An 18650-nucleotide genomic window follows, 5' to 3' on the forward strand; every position below is an offset into this window, starting at 1 on the left:
GCTGCCCTGTGGGAGCGGCAGCAGGGCTCTGCGTACCCCGAAAGGCCTGGTTTAAACCCACTTTTGAGGCGAGCTGGGGCCCAAACTCCTGGAGCCTGGTGGAGAGGTGGCCGAGGGCAGCGGGGCTGGGCCTCAGGGCGGTGGGGTGCCTGCCGCCCCCGGGCACACAGCTCCCTCAGACACCTGGTCGCTCCCTAGGTCTGTGTGTGTAAGGAGTGTGTGTGTAAGGAGTGGGCGTGGGGTTGCGAGGGGTGGTGGGTGGTGGTGAAGTGGTTGCTGCCCCTTTAAGGGCGGCCGGGGCCGGCAGCGCTGTCATGGCAACGGCTTGACAGCCGTGACCGGAAGTGATTGGGGGGGTCAGAGGTCGCCGGTGGTAGCGGGAACATGGCGGCGGCGGCGGCGGCGGCCCTGGCGACGCTGGGTGCTAGCGCGGCCGCGCTCCCCGCGGCGGCGGCTTCCTGAGTGGGGAGCGGAGCGGAGCCTCCTCCCGCCGCGGCGCTGCCCCGTCTCAGGTGAGGGCGAGTGAGGGAGCGAGCGAGCGGGCGGGCGGGCGGGCACGGGTGGTCCGGCGGCGGGGCTGACCAGCCGCTCCGGGTGTCCGCCGCTGGCCCGGCCTTGCCGGTTGTTTTCTCGCTGCGGTGCGGCCTGCCCCGCTCTGACCCTCCTGCCGTCTCTCCCCAGGCATGGTCGGCGCGCTGTAGGAGGGCCGGGAGCCGCGGCGATGCCGGAGGAGGAGCCGCTGGAGGAGAGCGCTTGAGCTTCGCCTGGGGATACGTTCAGTGTGTGCGGAACGTGTACGTTACCCGAAACCTTGGTTTCAGTACTGCTGGGTTTATTACATCTAGAGGAATAAACGGAGGGTTGTTGCTATAATCTCATCCTTAGTATCCTTCCTTTTGGAAAAAACAGAGTCTCTTGTTATGACTCGCACATACACAGAAGTCAGTCAGGTTTTGCCAACTGTAGCTGGGTGGTTTTCCCTGTTTACTGTGCCTGTCGTCACTTCTCCTGTTGGTATTGGCATGTTTGCTGCTGTCTCGGCTAGATTTGCCCTCTGGCAAAGCTAAACTTTGACCTGAATGGTCCTTGTGTAAGAAGTGTGGCGTGAGTATGGAACAAGGCATGTGGCGTTTCACAACCAGGCTGTTCAGAACATAACTGTGGCTGTGGAAAGCTGCGTACCTTAAATAAATACTAGAATTAAACTACGCGTGCAGCTTCACATTGGTGCTTATGTGTATTCACTGTGATACAGTACTTGGTAGCCACTAGCCTTTTTTTAATCTCGATTTACGCTAATGCACTGAGTGGACTGTGCTCGCATAATGGGGTAGTGTGTTTTGCTTATTGATTGCTAAGTATTGCCATGTCTCATTTACTTCATGCTCTTGTTTTGAAGACACCACCCACTCTCTGCTTTTGGACCCCAGGAGTTTTCAGTTGTGGTTACCACAACAATGCTTTAATATTATTTCTCAAGCACAAACTTACTCTGCTGTAACACAGAGATTAACAGATGGTCTTTTTTTTCCCCTCTTCTTCTTACATTACAAATGGTGAAACTAGGATTAAAAAAAGGAAGAAAGCCAAAGTATGTCTTAAAATGAACGCAGAAAGCTGAAATGGGTTGGTTGACTTTGTAATCAGATTTTATAGTATTATCTAATACTCTGAATGTAAACCTTCACTGGCAGCTGTGCTATCTGGCTCCTCAGCAAATTGAGGTACAGTTTAACAGTGTGAAGACATAGTTTGGTCGATGTGTGGGCTGCAGCTGAAAAGTGTGGTCTCACTCCTTCAGCATCACTGGCCGTGGGTTACTGCTACTCTCTTTGTAGTGGATTTAGTGGTTGGATGGTTGCAGGGACAGTTGATCTAACAGTTTTATGCGGATGGCTTTCTGTCACATGGAACGTATTCTATTGAGCGTTTGGTCTGATAGGAATGAAAGCTGTTTCTCCTCCTGCACTAATGTAAACCAGCTGAGGGTTAAATATAATGTGAAACTACCTCGAGAAACCAAATCTCAAATTGGTCATTCAGAAAATAAGGACTACACTTAAAACTTCTGAAGAGTTTGGATCAAAAAAAGAAAAGTCAGCCATGTGTAGGGAATATGTGGTAAGAGTGTAAGGGAGTCTGAGTCTGTGGAGGAATTTTCCCATCTTTCCAGAGTCTTTTCTCCATTCACTTCTTGCCAAAGAGCTTCTGCGCTAAAAAAGGGAAGCCTCTTACAAAGCATTATTTAGACCTCAGGGGCTGGTCCGCCCTGCGTACTCAGTGAGGCAGGAACCTTGAAGGAAAAATAATATTGTATCCTACTGTGAAAGCCAACTGAAGTTGTGTAGAGAAACCTTGATTCTGGTATGTTCCAACTCCTCAGTCTTAATGAGTTTTACTTTCATGGAGTTCCCTACCTTCCTCGCAAAAGCAATCTGAAAAGAAAATTGGAAGTGTAATGAGGCATCATCTTCACATCGGCCTGGGGTTTTAGCAGTGTTAGGGTTACTTGATCCAGCAAATCCTTTCTCCAGTCTCTCAGGTGGCAGGCTGTCATGAGTTTCATCTTATTCTGCTTCTACAGCAGCTATTTTTAATAACGCCAGGTTAGATTTGTAATCACCTGAACTGCCTCAGGTGCAAATCCTCTTGTCCTTCTGCTGGCGTTATATTTGATTCTGTCCAAGACTTCTCCCTGTGGAGTTTTTGTCTCTTAATTTTTATTTAGACAGTCACATTTATATTCTTGCCTGTCACTTTTCCTGTCTTTCAGCGTGCTGCCGCCCCCCACTCCTCCAACCTCTGCTTTGCCAAAACAGACCTTTTCCTTTTGTTGGCTGCTTCTTCCAGCTTCTTGGGAGATGCAGAGTCTCTGTCTCAGTTTATGCTTTCCTACTACCTAGTCATCAGGTACAAATGATCTTTGTTTTCCTCTGTCTTTCTTTTTTTCCTAATTTTATTCTCCTGTTCTCCACTTACAGACTTGTTCAAGGTTGTCCCTTCCTTGCTCCCTTATTTCTTCAGGTCGTGTTGCTGAGAACACATGGACAAGACTCCTCATATTCAGTATCTGGTATTAAGTTCCATAATCTGCTTTAATGTTTTATTAGCTATGGACTGAGGAGAGCTGGCGTGTCTGTGTTGCATGTGTGTTGTTTAGTCAGCACTTAGAGCTAAGAGAGGGGAAAATGGAACCTTTAGAGAGTTGACTTTTTGAAACAAGGCCCCACTGAGTGTGTGCAAAGGCTCGCAGTTTGGTTTTATGTGACTTTTTTTTGACCTGGCCAAAAAGTAAATTGCTTTTGAAAGACCATTCTGTGTTATAAAGTCCATTGTTGCTGCTGCAGGCCACTATGAGATGTGAGATAGCAATGTTAGCAGACTTCTTGAAATGTAGGCAAAATGTCTCTTCTTTTTCTCTTAGCTGAAATAGTTTGCTTGTGAATTTGTTTTGCTATAGTAAACTTAATTACTTAATTTCATGTTTGTATTAGGGTGTCTTACATGCTTAGGGGTTTAAAACTGAGGGAGTCTTTACTCGTCAATACAAAATTAATTGCTCTACTAGGTTCACCCACTATACTTTCATGAGTTCGAGAAAATGAATCTGCCTTTAATCTGACATCAGGCTTATTTTTTGGTGTTTGTTTCTGCACACCCCATCCCCTAGGATTCCTTGAAACAAACCTGTTTTTTTCATCTTGCTGCTTTTAAACATTCCTTTCTAAGACTTTGCATCTATGATATTAAAAGTCCCATCGCTCTTAAGGGAGTGGTTTTTTTGGGCATCCTTTGGTATAATATGTGCTATTTATGTTATTTTAGGTAGCAAGGGAGCAGGTATTGCTTTCATTCCAGTGGTTCTGAAAGGTATTCCTTAGTATCAAATGCTTTCTCCTTGAGCTTACGGTGGTTTTGTTGTTTTTAAGACATCCAGCATATCTCATGGTTGAATGAAATCTGTATCTATTTGCTCTTCTCTTTTGATGGCAGCTTCAGAGGTGCCATGAAGACTAAATGAATAGACTGCCTGATGAGTCTGTATGAAGCAGTTATGTGTCTCACCACATGTTGCATGTAGAAAGAGAATTAATTATTCTTGAAAATAGTTTAGTCTTTTATAAAATTACTGTTTGAATCATGGAAGTCTTCCTTTAAACTACTGTGTCCCCAGACATGCTCACATTTTCCGGTGTGATTTAATATATGAGTGATAGATTGTTTTGTACTCCTTCACCAACCCATTGAAATGACAGAGCTGGTTTGAGCGAGAAGAGTCAAAAGATAACCAAAATCCCAGGCTTTTACAGGAGAACAAGAAACAAAACACAACCAAGCCATGCACTGTTCTTGCTAAATCAAAGACCAACAATGGCAGGCAGTGCAGGTACTGACAAGTACGCACAATCATGATTTTTTAAACAGGAATGGAGTTACTTTGATTTCCTGAGATACTGTTATTTGTATCAGACTGGTAATGGTTGTCGCAGATCAAGATTTAACTTACTGTTCAAAGTAACTGGAATTTGTTTCGGCTATACGTGAAACAAACATACAGATCTGTGGCTAGTGCTAGTGTGTATTTTTTTTTCCCCCCTTTTAACGTTTGCGTGGTCAGTATGATGATGATTCCACCCAAATATAAATGTTAATTGTTAAGTAACAGAAAATACTCTGTATGACCCTTCAAATCTATTAGGAAGACCCTCTCTGGTGTTTGAAGGTAAAAATGTTACCGTCTTGCTACATGTGAAAGCTTGCTTGAAATGCCTCGTCTGGCCACTTGCACAGTTTTAATAGTCATGAAAGTGCTGAGAATCCTCTGTTTAGCTTGATCAGCTCTTGGAGAGACAGAAGCAGTAGATAAGATTCAAAACTTTTTTTTTTCCTCAAAGAAAATTCTTTATGTCTAAATAATAAATTCCACATCACTTGGTAATTTTGCTCTTAGGTTTCATTATGGTTACTCTTATCTACTGTTGGTATTGATTTTTAACATCGATTTCCCAAACCTCCATGCGAGGAACGATCTACAGCCTGCATTTGTTCAGATCGAGTATTAGCATTATGTGTTTGAATTCGGAAGATAATTGCATATCTTGCAAATTACCCAATGGCTGTTTCATCTTGAAACATTTAGAAATCCATTTTAGTTTCTTGTAATTATAATGTTTTAGTCAGACAGCAATTTAAACTTAGGACAGCACTTTGGCAGTGATATGCTTGTGTTTCTAAAATGAGCCTAGTTTCTGTGGTTAAATTTTCCTTTCATTTAAATATAGATTTTAATCAGTGTAGGCCAAACTTTTCCAACCATGTTTAAAATTAGCTCAAGCCATATTTTAAAAAATAGGTTCTCCTAATGTCATTTAACTTATGTAGAAGTGAATGTTTTTAAGATGGTTAATGCTTTTGAAGTGTTTTTACAATTTATTTTCAAAAAACGTTTATAGACTGGCTCAAATATGACTTGATACTAGTGGTCTCTTTGTAATAAATATCACTGAAAGCACTTCATGCTGTGCTTCTGAAATTTGAAAGGTAGCTGTTCAGAAAGAAACTGTAAATTCCACTCATCAAGCAGCTAAGTTACGACATCAAAACAAAGTAAAATGCTTGCTTTTCTCGCAGACTTCCATGCAAGCGTTGTTTTGGAGATTACTGAAGTTTTCATTGGTCATCTTGTACTTCTTTAAGCAGGGTATAGTTACCATTTTCAATTGGTAACGTGAAGATGTAAATAGATGTACAGCAAGTGTTAAGCTTTGTGTAGAGGATGTTCAACATCATACGTATTCCAAAATAAAAGTGGAAATGAGTCTGAATTGAATCTATCAGGTGGCTGTTACAACTCCCTGAATTACTGCTAAACATTTGGTAGTTTCAGTTTCTAGAAAACTATTAAAAATAACCAAGCAAAAAGACCCCCAAAACTGCTACCAATCTTCTGTCGTTTTTACCCAAATACAGGATAAAATGTCTTTGCTATACCCGGAAAGTTTTCCAGTTGGCGACGTGTTCAGAGATCAAGGGAGTCAATCTGTCAGCAGACTTCCCTTCAGATAGACCATTTCTGCTGATCACAGGTAGGGTGAGATGCTTTCACAGAGAAACGTGAGGACAAATGTCGTAAGAGGGAGATGAGTTGCGTGGATTTCTGTTACATGGAATGCAGTGTGTTTTTATGTGAGATGCGCTGGTTCTGTACTGTTTCTTTAGTGAAAACAGTACAGAAAAGAAATACTGTCCTGGTTTCGGCATGGAACTGTGCAAAATCTGACTTAGTTTTTCAAGTGCTTTATTTTATTATTCAGATGCTAGAAGGACTAGATCCTTCTAGTTTTTAATACTTAATCTTACAGTAATCATGCGTCTGTTCAGCTGATCAGTTCCATTTGCTATCAAGATCACGTTTGTTACTGTGATTTTTATGATCTAGAATTTAAAGAACATTGGTTTTGAAAGAGCTTATAATACTGTAGCAATAGTAAAGAATAGCAAATTTATCAATGACTGGTAAAGCGTCCTTTTTTTCCAATTGTTGCAGGTTGTGCTATTATTTTTAAGAAACTTAAATGGAACAAACACTTTTTAATTTCACTCAACGATTTTCCTCATAAACAAGACTAACTCTTACCCAGAATTCATGTGGTACAGTGGGAATTTCTCAAGCATTCAGCTCACTGAATAGCAGTTACATGTTTTCTGCTCATTGAAAAACAACTTTTGACTCTTCTGGTAAGATAAAGGCAGGAGACAGCGATGACCACATGCTGATCTATGGAAGTTAACTTTTCAAAGTGAACCAAACTGCAAACTGGCTTCCAGCTTTCAGGCCATCGTCAGGACTTGGAGCTTGTTCCTAGTTCTTCTGTGTAAATTTTTTAGATTGTGTATCAGCTGGAGTTGGGGGCCATGTTCTCCAGGGAAGTCATCGCTAGGTCCTTTAATAAAGCTGAGGGAAAACTACAAAAGATTTCTCAAAGAGCAAAACAAGCAGAAGAAATATTTACCTGATAAGTCTCTATTGGGAGTCAGTCCATTTTTAATTTTTTTATTTTTTTAAACTCTCCACTCATGGAAAACCTCTTGAGTGTAACATTTCGGAACGTGTGAGGTAATACGCTCATGCCAAGGGTATTGAGCCAATCTGTAGAGTCTGGTAAGGTAAGGCTAATCATTTCTTTTCAGCCTCCTGCATTGCCTCCTGGTCTTCTCTCTTCAATGTGAAAACACCATGAAATCTGTCAACCTAACTAGTGAATTCCCTTAAAAAGAAAACAGTTTTAGCAATTTCTTTCAAGGTCTCTTGCCCAGGTCAGTAGATTTGTCCTCAGGACAAGTAAAAACGATGCACTGCCAGTGAACTAATTACGTGTAATTCATCATCAGATAGTGGAAACAATTAATGTTCTGGGAATTGGCATGCATTTCCCATTTGGAAAGGGGGTGTTTGGTTTGGTTTAATCTCTCTTAAATAATTGCAGACCATCTAGGAAGATGGAATGTAATGTTCTGTGTATGTTTGATCTTTCTAAACTTTGGGGATAGACTGTTTTAGGAAGAGATTGGTCTTACTGCATTTTGTGCTGTCTCCACGAGATGGATAGATTTTGCACTAGGGTTTCCTTAGAAAAATACATGTGTGTCAATCTGATTTACAAGAAGTGTTTTGCAGACTCATCTATTTCTAACCATTGAAAGTGACAAAGGGTGTGTCTCTCCCGAAATTGTGGCTTTGCTCAGAGAAGTGTGTTCTCTTATTAGGAACATCAGGTTTAAATTTTCACTCGAATACCAAGTTTTAAATAAAATCCTGACAGTTATCCGCTATTTCCAGTGCTTGCATGGGCCTGCTATTTGTTACAAAATAGATACTTCATTATTTTTTTCATAAATGGTTGTATCTTTAGATCCCAATTTCCAAAATTTACTTAGAACACTCATTTTTTGTAAAAACTTTGTTTGCAGGAAGTTTTTTTACTTATGTTGTAATAATGGTAGGCATTGTACTTACTGTATCTCAGTCCTGCTCTGAAGAAAGAATCTTGGTCTCTTTCCTAAATATTGAGAAGCATTTGGTTTTGCACCTCTGTTGGATATAGGGTTAGGTGTTGAACAGCGTCAACTTCACTAAGCAATAAAAATATGCCACTTTAAGACAATGCTTTGACTGAATAATACATCCCATTTAGATTTTGACAGTGAATGAGAAAGCTGTGTGTTTATCATGTCTGCTGCCTTAATAGTTTTTGAATGACAAATGCCTGAAACAATGTCAAGGGTTAAACAGCTATATTTTTTTGTGTGTTCTTATTACAGTAGGTCATTGAAGGACCTTGAGAGATGGCTGATCTGTAAAATTGAGAAAAAGGCTCTGTAGTTATGGTAGAATGGAAATTAAGTATAGGCAGAAGCAAATGTGGCTTGAGTGGTCACAATAGGGATATTGCTAAAATTATTGTTGATAACACGGGAATATGTATTATCTTTTGTCTAAAGGGAAAATAGCTAAAATTAAGGGTTTTTTTTTGTTAAAGTAATTGCGGTAAGCTAGTCTACTGAAGAACAGTATGACGTGATGTGCAGCAGAATATCTTTGAAAATACACTAATAGCAGTTATTTTGAATTAATGAAAGAACCTTATGAAAAGTTTACAGGATTTAGTAAGCTTTAATCGTGTCAGTCATAAGTTAGTAAGATTTTCTTACGGCCTGCCTTCTCTCTGTGCCTTTGCAGCTCAGCAGACCATCACCCTTCTGCACAGCACTGTGCCCCTGAAGTGCCTATAGCAAATACTTATTTCCCTGATTTTTAGGGGAAACTTTTAAGTTATTCCCACATTGCCTGCAGCCCCAAGTGTATTCAGAGTCTTGTTTATTTTATATGTAGGCAGAGGCAAATAGAGGTGGTAAATATGTCTGCTTTTTCTTTTTTAACTTTATTTAAGGCATCCATAAAAATCTGCTAAGCAAACTGCTATGCAATGCTAACATCGCGTATCTTGCCCGTAGCTTTGTTATCATGAGCACTGGGCATGCAGAATTAAGCTTGCTTTCAGAACAAAAAGTATCATCGTTGCGAGCAGAATGCTAACATGAGTTTGCATATTAGAAAGAAAGAGAGATTACATTTCCTGTGTCCATCATCTCTCACTGCATCTTGAAATACAGAATTAGCTGAAAAAGGCATATTTAGGACAGACTTTTGCTGAAGTTTAGAAACATGTCATTTATTCATAAACATAAAATTAGCAAACCTTAAAACTTAAGGAAACCATCTGGTAGCTTTGGATTTCTATATGTATTCTATATGTACAGTAGTAACACAGATGATAATTTTTACTAGGATTATCACAAAAATGACATATTGGTTAGGAGTTACCCCAAAAATGGAAAATAGTAGTTGCAAAATATTGTTGTACGTTGGGTTCCACAGGCTGCAGAATATTTTAGAAAGAAAATTTTCAGCAGTGCTGAAAATTATCTGATCTGGCAGAAGAGTTATATTTTAATGAATGCTTATAGGATGGCAAGAGGAAAGAGAAATTATCAGCAGGTATTTCATCGGTTGAAAACTGCTGTTACTGCTGTAGCTCTCCAGCCATTTAGGTAAGTGTTTACTAACTTTACAGGGATTATGTTACAGAATTTAGAGCAAATGCCTTTGTTTGGCCTCAATATCCTGTAAAGGTACCAATTCCCAGGATTTTTGTATATTGGACCTTAGTTCCTCTGCATGCAACTGGTGCAAGTCTCCCAGCTCATAAGAACTTGGGTTTTGGTGTTAGTATGGAGCAGTTGCATCTTCTTTTGCAAGACCTCAATATCTGCCTTTCTCTTGAGAAAGGTTATGGTATGTGTTTCTGCCAATTTCAATGTCTTGAATGATTTTAATGTTTCGAGTGAAGTTATCAAGAACTTTCATTTCTGGTTGGGGAGCTATTTGATATAGAACCATCAGTCTGTTGTTCCTTAAGTAGGTGATTGTTTTCTTCTTAACATCTCTCCCTTAACTGAAATTTACTAAAAGCTGTCAGATTTCCGCTGAGCATGTACTGAAGAGCTAGAACATAAAAGTGAAGTTCATGTTGGAATGAGATCTGGAGGGAAGCAAAGTTGTGGGCAAATATTTTTCTTTTTTCCAAATGTTAAGCTACAGCCATGCTAATAATATTTCTACAAAAACATTATTGGGCTAATTTAAAGCAAAACTCTAGAACTGTTATATCCCATATGGCATGAAACATTCCTGCCTTTTTTTTTTTCTCCTGGTGTATTAACTTCTTACACAGAAAGGAAATGAATTTTAGAAAGAATGTTATACATAAGCCATTTGAGACATTCTCTGTTAAGGAAATACCAGCTGTCAAGAAAGATGCAGCCAATGTTGAGTTATACTAAAAACATTGTAAAGGAAATATTTGTCAAGGAAAAGTGGATTAATGAAAACATTTTAACTATTTTTGCTCTGGAAGAAGATTAGGGAAGTTCTATGTAAGCCTCTTCTAAATGCAACCATTATTAAAAGCCACCAATTTGTTTTTTCAGAAGGAAGTTGACTTAGGTAAGTTGTTCTCTAATGAACAATAAAGACATTTCTGACTACAATGTAACAGGGCGGGGGGGAAGGCTTGGAGTCATTATACTTTATTACCTTCAAATTCTATAAGCTTGCTTTCATTGATTCTTCTTGATGGAAGAAGAATTTATATCAAAAAGAAAATAGGTTACGTTTCAGGATTTTCATATTAACGGTTTTATTTGAAAATCAGTTATTTTATGAGCAATTAATAGCACTAGGAGGCATTATTTTGCTTCTGTAGAGGAAAATAGTGAAGTGCATATAAAAAGGAACCTGAATCAGGCATTTGAAACATTAAATATGATAGGATTTACTCTTTCTTTAATCCAGTCTATCCTGCTGGCTTTACGGAGTTGTAAACTCAATATGCAGATTTACTGTAGTGGTTTGAAATGTAAGCTTTTGGTTTAATTACCACTTTGCTCTTTTTCCCCATTAGTCTGCTGATACTATCAAATCCACCCTGAAATGCAGCAAATACAGAAACAGTTATATCTGGTACCTTTCTAGATAATGCTCCATTTTATTTATTTATTTTTTTTATTTGGGTAAAGAGGTTGAAGGGGATGCTGAGATGTTATGGTTTATGTCGCTCAATGTTGAGTTTTTGACTTCAGAAAAGCATTAATATTGTACATGGGACTGCTAGGTCTTCCTCTTTTTAAGATATCATAGAATCAAAGAATGTGTTGGGCTGGAAGGGACCTTTAAAGGCCATCTAGTCCAACCCCCCTGCAGTAAGCAGGGACATCTTTAACTAGATCAGGTTGCCCGGAGCCTCATCAAGCCTGGCCTTGAATGTCTCCAGGGATGGGGCCTCCACCACCTCTCTGGGCAACCCGTTCCAGTGTCTCTCCACCCTCACTGTAAAGAACTTCTTCCTAATGTCTAATCTAAACCTGCCCTGCTCTAGTTTATAACCAATGCCCCTTGTCCTATCGCTACATCCCCTTGCAAACAGCCCCTCCCCAGCTTTCCTGTAGGCCCCCTTCAGGTACTGGAAGGCTGCTATAAGGTCTCCCCACAGCCCCTCACAGCCTACTTAAGTGTTGAGTTTTTGATTTTAGAAAAAGCATTAATATTGTACATGGGAATGCTAGGTCTTCCTCTTTTTAAGATATCCTATGTTTTCATTATAATTATTTTCTGGAAATTCATGAAGCTCAGTGTGTTTTCTTTTGTTCTTTGAAAATACTAAAATTACATTTCTCAAGTTACATGATTGCCATTAGATACGAGTGGCTGTTGTTCCCCAAAATTTTCTTCACGCTGGGCTCGTGATCTTAGACTTGGTTAAAATATCAGCAGAAACATAAGTACCAAATGATATATGGGCTAAATCTTTAAATGTCACCTGCATCTCTACATTTGAATTGATGGTTTGTAATTCCATTAGCACATTACCTTTTTTCCCCATAAAAAAAACTTACTGTTCAGGATGGCTTGTATTTTAGGAATGCCTTAAAGATTTAAGGAATGCGGTCTGTAGAACGCATTTTACTTGTTGCACATGGTTGGTGTTGTATACTGAACTGAGTAAAGGACTGAAGAAGATGGTCATCTGAAGGTTTCTTTAGTTAAATGCCACTCTCAAGAACTGGATTTTGCTTTTTGCTTGATAAGCAAGATCCATAACTTTGTTATTAACAATGACTAATTGTGATCTTTGTATTGAATAGTAAGGTTTCAAGTTGGACACCTACAAAATAAAGAATGCAAAGATTTCACAGCTGCTACTGAAGCTAATAGCAACTGTGAATTGTGCATGTGATGTACTGCACAGTGACAAATATTCTGGAAAAAAATTAGTCTGGAAATGCTCCAGATTAGACAGACATAGACAGACACAATTCTTATACTTTGTGCTGTGGATCTTGAGTTATGAAAATATAAGTAGAATCTGTTGTGAGAATAAATTACTGACATAAACACTTTCAGATAGTAGTATAATAAGCATAATACAGAGGAAAAAAGGGGGGGGGAGGGCGATTTTGTCCTAGGATTTTAATAGCTTAGGCTAATTTTAGCACTGTACTATGAGAAGGGGAAAAAGAAATACAGAGTAAATTCTCCCTGTTAACCCTGCTGTCAAAGCACCTGTATTGGATGAGGCAGGGTTCCTGTTTGAAAAAAAAATCAAGCAGAAAGGAAGGAGTGGCCTTAATTCTGGTGTGTTATAATTTCTGTGTGTTTGATTGTGCAACTTCAGTATCCCAAGTGTTTTTTGACTGTGATACGAAGGTGACAGGTCATTAACAGTGTGCTGGGTGGTGCTGAATGCCCATGTCTTTGAGCTGTGGGTGTAGCAGAGTGTAATTATGCTGCGGATGACCCCTTACCAAAGGTAATATTCTCCCTCGTGTAAATTCTGATGGTCCTGTATCTGACCTAAATGCTTTTCAGGCTGAAACTAGCTGTCGTATGTTAGACTTTCACAGAATCACTTCATCTGTCGTCTGAGACTCTGCTTTACTGGCAATCTGTTTTATCGTATGCAAAATGATGGATATCTGAGATCAATGCTGACTCTAAAGAGAAGTAACTAGACTGAGTTCCTGAATATAGTATCAAGACCACTAATCATGTCAGGGCTAGAAAAAAAATCTGTCAGTATTCCAAGTTATTTCTGCAAAGCAGTTAACAATCGTAAATGATTCTGCAGTTTGACTGAATTATACAGATCCTACTTTATGCATCTCACTTTAAATCTTGCTTTTGTCCAGAGTGAAATAGTTCTTTGTGTATTTACCGATGTGTGATTGAGCATATGGTTATTGTTCCAAGGAGAAGCAAGAGGAAAATAGCCTCTTCTAATCTGTCAATTCACGTATGAAAATTTTCCTTATAGTAACTCTTGTGAAAATTGTACTAGCCATCTAGGACGGCTTTTTTTCGATTTCAGTCTGATGCTTTGGCAATCAAGATGAATGATGTTGATCAGGGTGCCTTTCTTCTGAGAAATTAATGCTGAACCACTATGCATTGATTGACTTCTGCTGTCTAATTGGTGATAGACAGGTTTGCCCAATCTGTGTTGGCTTTCACAGTGAAGTTAAGCCTGAAAATGTACTTGAAGTTATTTGATTTAAATATATCTTAGTCTTTTATGGTGTTTAGAATGAGACAAAGCTTATTTGATGAACTAGCAGACATCTTTACAGGTGGATAACTGGAGAGATGCATTTTGAATGAGGTGTGAAGCTTGGGAGTTTTAGTTTTAACCTAGTTTACTTTGTTTGATGGTCAGTTAAATCTCTTCTTTAGCTGTTGATTGAGGACACAGTAATCATTTCTCTGGATATATCTGGTTACAAATTACATTTAATGCCCTGAATTCCATGCCAGTGAGAAAAAAAATACTCCTCTATGTACTTCTGAAGTAAGAACTTTGGGGTGGGGGGGAGTTATTGCTACAAAAGATATTTCTGTTATGTCCTGTATAATAGAAAGTGACTAAATTATATTATCAAAATGTATAACAACTTTAACAAAATTGCAGATTGTAGATGTTCTCTAATAGGGCATCTTGCATCTGAGTTGAGCTGGTTCTAAATGCATAGAAAAGCCTACTTTCAGTTTAAAAGGGTCAGTTATGATATATCTTGATGTAATTTTCCATCTATATGTTCGATATCTTTATCTGACAGCATAGAAGCTAGAGATGGAAAGTTATAAAGAGAAATTATTTGACTACCTTAAGTGTTATGGGACAATTGATAGATGAGTCCCATTAGCCATGTTGTGTTGAACTGCAGCCAGCCATTTTGAAATATTTTAAATCCCTAGCGTTCCTGAACAATTGGAGGAGAATCCTTTTCTGATATTTCTTCTAAAATGGATTATCATTTATTTTTGTTGTAGTTTATTCTAAGAATTTCAGTGAAATATCAGGAAATTATTACATTTTTTCCTTAGTGACTAATGCAGTGAAATCTGACTTGAAGCTCGGAATCTGTTACCGGTAAAAAAGGCTTAAGATTAGGCTGTTAGAGGTTTTAGATTACTTTAAATTTCTTATTTCCCATAAAATACCTAAAATCCCACCAGTATAAGTCATAAGGTGTATTTGTTGGGTGGAGAATCCTGTAAGAGCAATCTTGTGCAAAGCTAGTTTTGCAAGTTCTTCTTTGTTTTGTTCATTACACTTGTGTAGATGCTTTTCCATTGCCAAACCCCTTCAGAGTTTCCAGTTTATCAACATTTTGAGATGCAGAAAGTGATTGATGCGAAGCTGTGTCTGTAGCAGCTGCCCAACTGAAGCTTGAAGCAATGCCAGGGCGTTGGTGCTGAGTTTACTAGAATGGCTTTCTCTATTTCTTGCTCTATCACCATTAATCTCTTTCTTCTTTGCCCCAATGTTAGTTATTAAAAATTCTGGCATCCTAAGAAATGCTTATCAAATAACTTCTCGTTCTGTTTGTCTATTATATTCTTTTTGCATGCTGCAGGATACTGTAAATGGCTCTGGAAAGCATAGTGAAAAAAGTAAAGGCTTAATATCAATAAATGAAAAGGATCTTTCAGTCGTTGCTCACGACTTCTAGTCTACTTAGATGTTTGGTATTGGGTCCTCTTACTAAAATGTGGAGAGAGTGAGAGAGAAATGTTGGAAAATCAGTGAACTCTTTCGTTTTGTTTTGGAATATATTTACCTTTTCCCAAAGCAAATTTAAATAATTTTGTTAGGCCATACTATAACAGAGAACTACTGAGACCTTATACACATTCTAAAAAGCTTTTAAATAGGAAACAGTTTCACCTGCTTCCCTCCTCTTGTTTATTTTTGTCAGTGGTTGGCGTGAAAATGTTGTCTTTGATCTTCATGTTTTGTCTTTTAACCTCTTACTTTTTTTCTCAGACTTACAATATTGCAAAACCAACATGTGCTTCATGAAGTTTTGAACTGTTTGAAATGGAGCTGAGGACTGATGAATTTTTAAGCGATTTTATAGTCTCTAAATTTTGCAGCTAGCAGGGAGGTATTTTCAGAATTGTTGGCATAATTCAGAGTTTCTTAAAAGTTGACCTGGTTTGAGTTAGGACCAGGACCAAAGGAATAATTCTAGTGGTTAAAGACGGAAACCCCCTTATGCTGAATTTGGAAGGCCATAAGCTCTCTTTCTGCTGCTTGTAGAAACCCTGTGCAACAGGTGAAGGGATGCTCAGGGGCTTAACTTCCCACCTAATAAGGACACTCTGGATGCTTCCAGAAACTTTCAGGGTTGAGACCCTGCACAAACACATACTAGACACAAATGGAGAGAATTCAGTGAAGGGCCACAAGGATGATGAAGGGACTGGAGCATCTGATGTATGAGGAAAGGCTGAGAGAGCTGGGACTGTTCGGCCTGGAGAAGAGAAGGCTCAGGGAGGGTGATCTTGTCAATGTACATAAATACCTGAAGGGAGAGGACAGAGCCAGGCTCTTTTCAGTGGTGCCCAGTGACCAGACCAGAGGCAATGGGCATAAACCGAAACACAGGGGGTTCCTCCTGAACATCAGAAAACACTTTTTTACTGGGAGGGTCAGTGAACACTGGCACAGGTTGCCTAAGGAGATTATGGATTCTCCCTCAGAGAGGTTCATAAGCTGACTAGGCACGGTCTTGGGGAGGCTGTAGGTGGTCCTGCTTGAGCAGGAGGGTTGGACCAGATGACCTCCAAAGGTCCCTTCCAACCTCAGCCATTCTGTGTGATTCTGTTGTGCAAATGTCATACAATCTTTATTGGTTTGGGGTCACCCGTAGGTGATTCGCGGGGGAAGATGATTCCCCTTAAAATAAAAGATACCTTATTTATTCCTTTAAAGGTCTCATCAGCTTCAGAGGAGATGAATACTTACTTTAAACTAAGTTGCAGAATAAGGGGTGATATTTGGGAAACACGGTTCCTTTCCTCTTTTAAGTCTTAAGAAGCGTGTGAATTGAGAACTAAAGCAGTAGTTTTAGTTGCTGTTAGAGCAGTTTAAGTGTATGCTGTAACTAAGCCACCACAGGAAAATAACTTTCTTTCCTGACGGAGGAAGGACAGAAGCACTTGCTGCGTACTCTGTTTTGCTATAGGCTGTTTCTCCTCTTGTGTAATGGTCTTGTGCTATAAGGGGGAGAAGCACTTTAAACACAGGAAAATGTGGTTGTTAAGCCACAAAAAAAAAAAGAGGTTTCAAGAGCGTGCATAGTTATCAAAAACAATTTCTCTCATTCTTGATTTTGTTTTCGAGAGTGACAGTTTAAAAAAAAAAAAAAAAGATTAACAAGTCACTTTCCTTTAGGTGATGGAAATCTGCTTGTCACTTTTGTAATGAAAATGCTCCTATTTTGAAATGCTTGTTTATTTTCACAAGTTTGGAGTGGCTCTAAATTCAGTGACTTCAAAACGTGACTGTACATTTTAATTGGCCTTCTTGACACACATTTTGTTGTTAAATGAAACATTTTTATTGGCACTAAAATATTTGCCCCACCTATTTTCATTTTCTAGTGGTGGGAACGGTAACATTAAAGGCTGTTTAAAATATATGAAGTGAGTTCTGGGGTCATTCCCCACCTGTTGTTTATTTTGGTTTACGCAAGAACAGTGAAAAGTAACCATGTTGGTGATGTTCTATCATCTAAGTAGTGGTTTTGGAGACTCACATCACTGTATCCCACAGGGTGTGGATTTAGACAATTTACACATCAATAGGTTTGGTCAGCTTCTTCAAGCAAAACTCGGGACTTCTGGATAATGAAAGTGAATGTTGGCAAGAAAGGTCACTTCTTAGCTTTAAAGTAACCTAGAGTACATTGTGCTGAATTATGGAACAAAAGACAGTAAATACAGAAAATCTTTGATTAACTTGTCCTTTTCAAAGTGTCTTGACCTTTATTGAGTTCCCCTAGCTGACATTTTTAGAAGACTTTTAGTACTATTTCCTTTCATTAAAAAGGGTTTATTTGCATATTTGCTCCCACATATTTCATTGTCATCTTCTCTACCATTTGATTTTCTTCAGCTACAATGGCATCTACATTTCATATCAGCATGGTTACTGTAGTAGTGTAGTGATATAGTCCTTTTTTGTATAAAATTCTAGAAAGGCGTTTCTGTAAGTAGAGGTTATTATCTTGGTAAGCAAAAAAAAAAAACGCAAACATGAGTGGAAAAAGTAAAAAAGCAAAGCTGATAAGCACCTACAAAAACATTTGAAAGACAGCATAATATATTCAAATTAGGAGTAAATCACATAGGATTCACATCATATATCTTTCTATTTTTAGTTTTGAAATTATTAGCTGCATTTTCTATTTAAAGGTAATGACATATTTAGTCAGACTTAATGCAAGTGAATCATAGTATTGCATTGTTATTGTATAAAATAGTGATTGCCAGTTGCGTGTGTTATACTCTTCGTAGTTTGGACAGGAAAAAAGGCTTCTCTGTGCTCTCGAAGTTGCTCAGACATTTCATAGTCTGTGGTGGTGATGAATAAATTATACTTTAAATAATGCAACAGGAATACATATTTTTGTTTTGTTAGACTAGACTTCACTAGTTGGCGTCTGTCTTTCCTTTTCTTTACACCCCCTGTGGTGTTAGCAACCTAGGCTGAATAAGATTACAAATAATTTTTTGACAAGGAGTCATTGCAGACTTGATCTTTTTACATGATTGTTCATACTGGTTCTGCTGTCTTAAGCTGGTACCTCCCAGCTGTTCTTTAAAGGTCATGCCAGCAGCGCCTATTAATATGACTGTGTCCTTCCTTTCTCCTGTTCCTATCCCGCTGTTGCTGCGGCAGGTCGGGAACTTCCTCCAACAGTTAAAGGCTGATTAAATCTTAGTGGTTGCCACCCTGGACGGCTGGCTAGCTCAACAAGATCTTTCTGGTTTGGAGAGGCAGCTTCTCAAGAGCATCCCTTGCTCTATAATAACTGAACAAATCCCAAATGTAAGATCTAATTTTCTCCTTACTACTTTCTTCCTCTTTAATACTGTGTTTCCTGAAGCCTTCCCTGAAGTTGCTTTACATGATCTGAGGTGCTGTTCATGCCTAAGAGAGCTTTCTAGTAAGATATTCCATAAA

At 38.9% G+C, this 18650-nt stretch overlaps 1 protein-coding gene across 2 annotated transcripts in view; it reads left to right on the forward strand.

Annotated features, from left to right (window-relative positions):
- The first annotated feature begins 356 nt into the window (after nt 1-356).
- LCLAT1 (lysocardiolipin acyltransferase 1) overlaps nt 357-18650 on the forward strand; it is a 120211-nt gene continuing 101917 nt past the window's right edge. Inside the window, exons 1-3 of one of the 2 annotated variants that reach the window (XM_063328151.1) lie at nt 357-512; nt 682-794; nt 5971-6086. The gene's annotated coding sequence lies outside the window, so the exon portion shown is untranslated. The remainder of the gene's footprint in view (nt 513-681; nt 795-5970; nt 6087-18650) is intronic. The other variant, XM_063328150.1, reaches the window with a different exon arrangement.

Source organism: Chroicocephalus ridibundus, chromosome 3 (genome assembly GCF_963924245.1).
Source record: "Chroicocephalus ridibundus chromosome 3, bChrRid1.1, whole genome shotgun sequence".
In the NCBI taxonomy this organism is placed as follows: domain Eukaryota; kingdom Metazoa; phylum Chordata; class Aves; order Charadriiformes; family Laridae; genus Chroicocephalus; species Chroicocephalus ridibundus.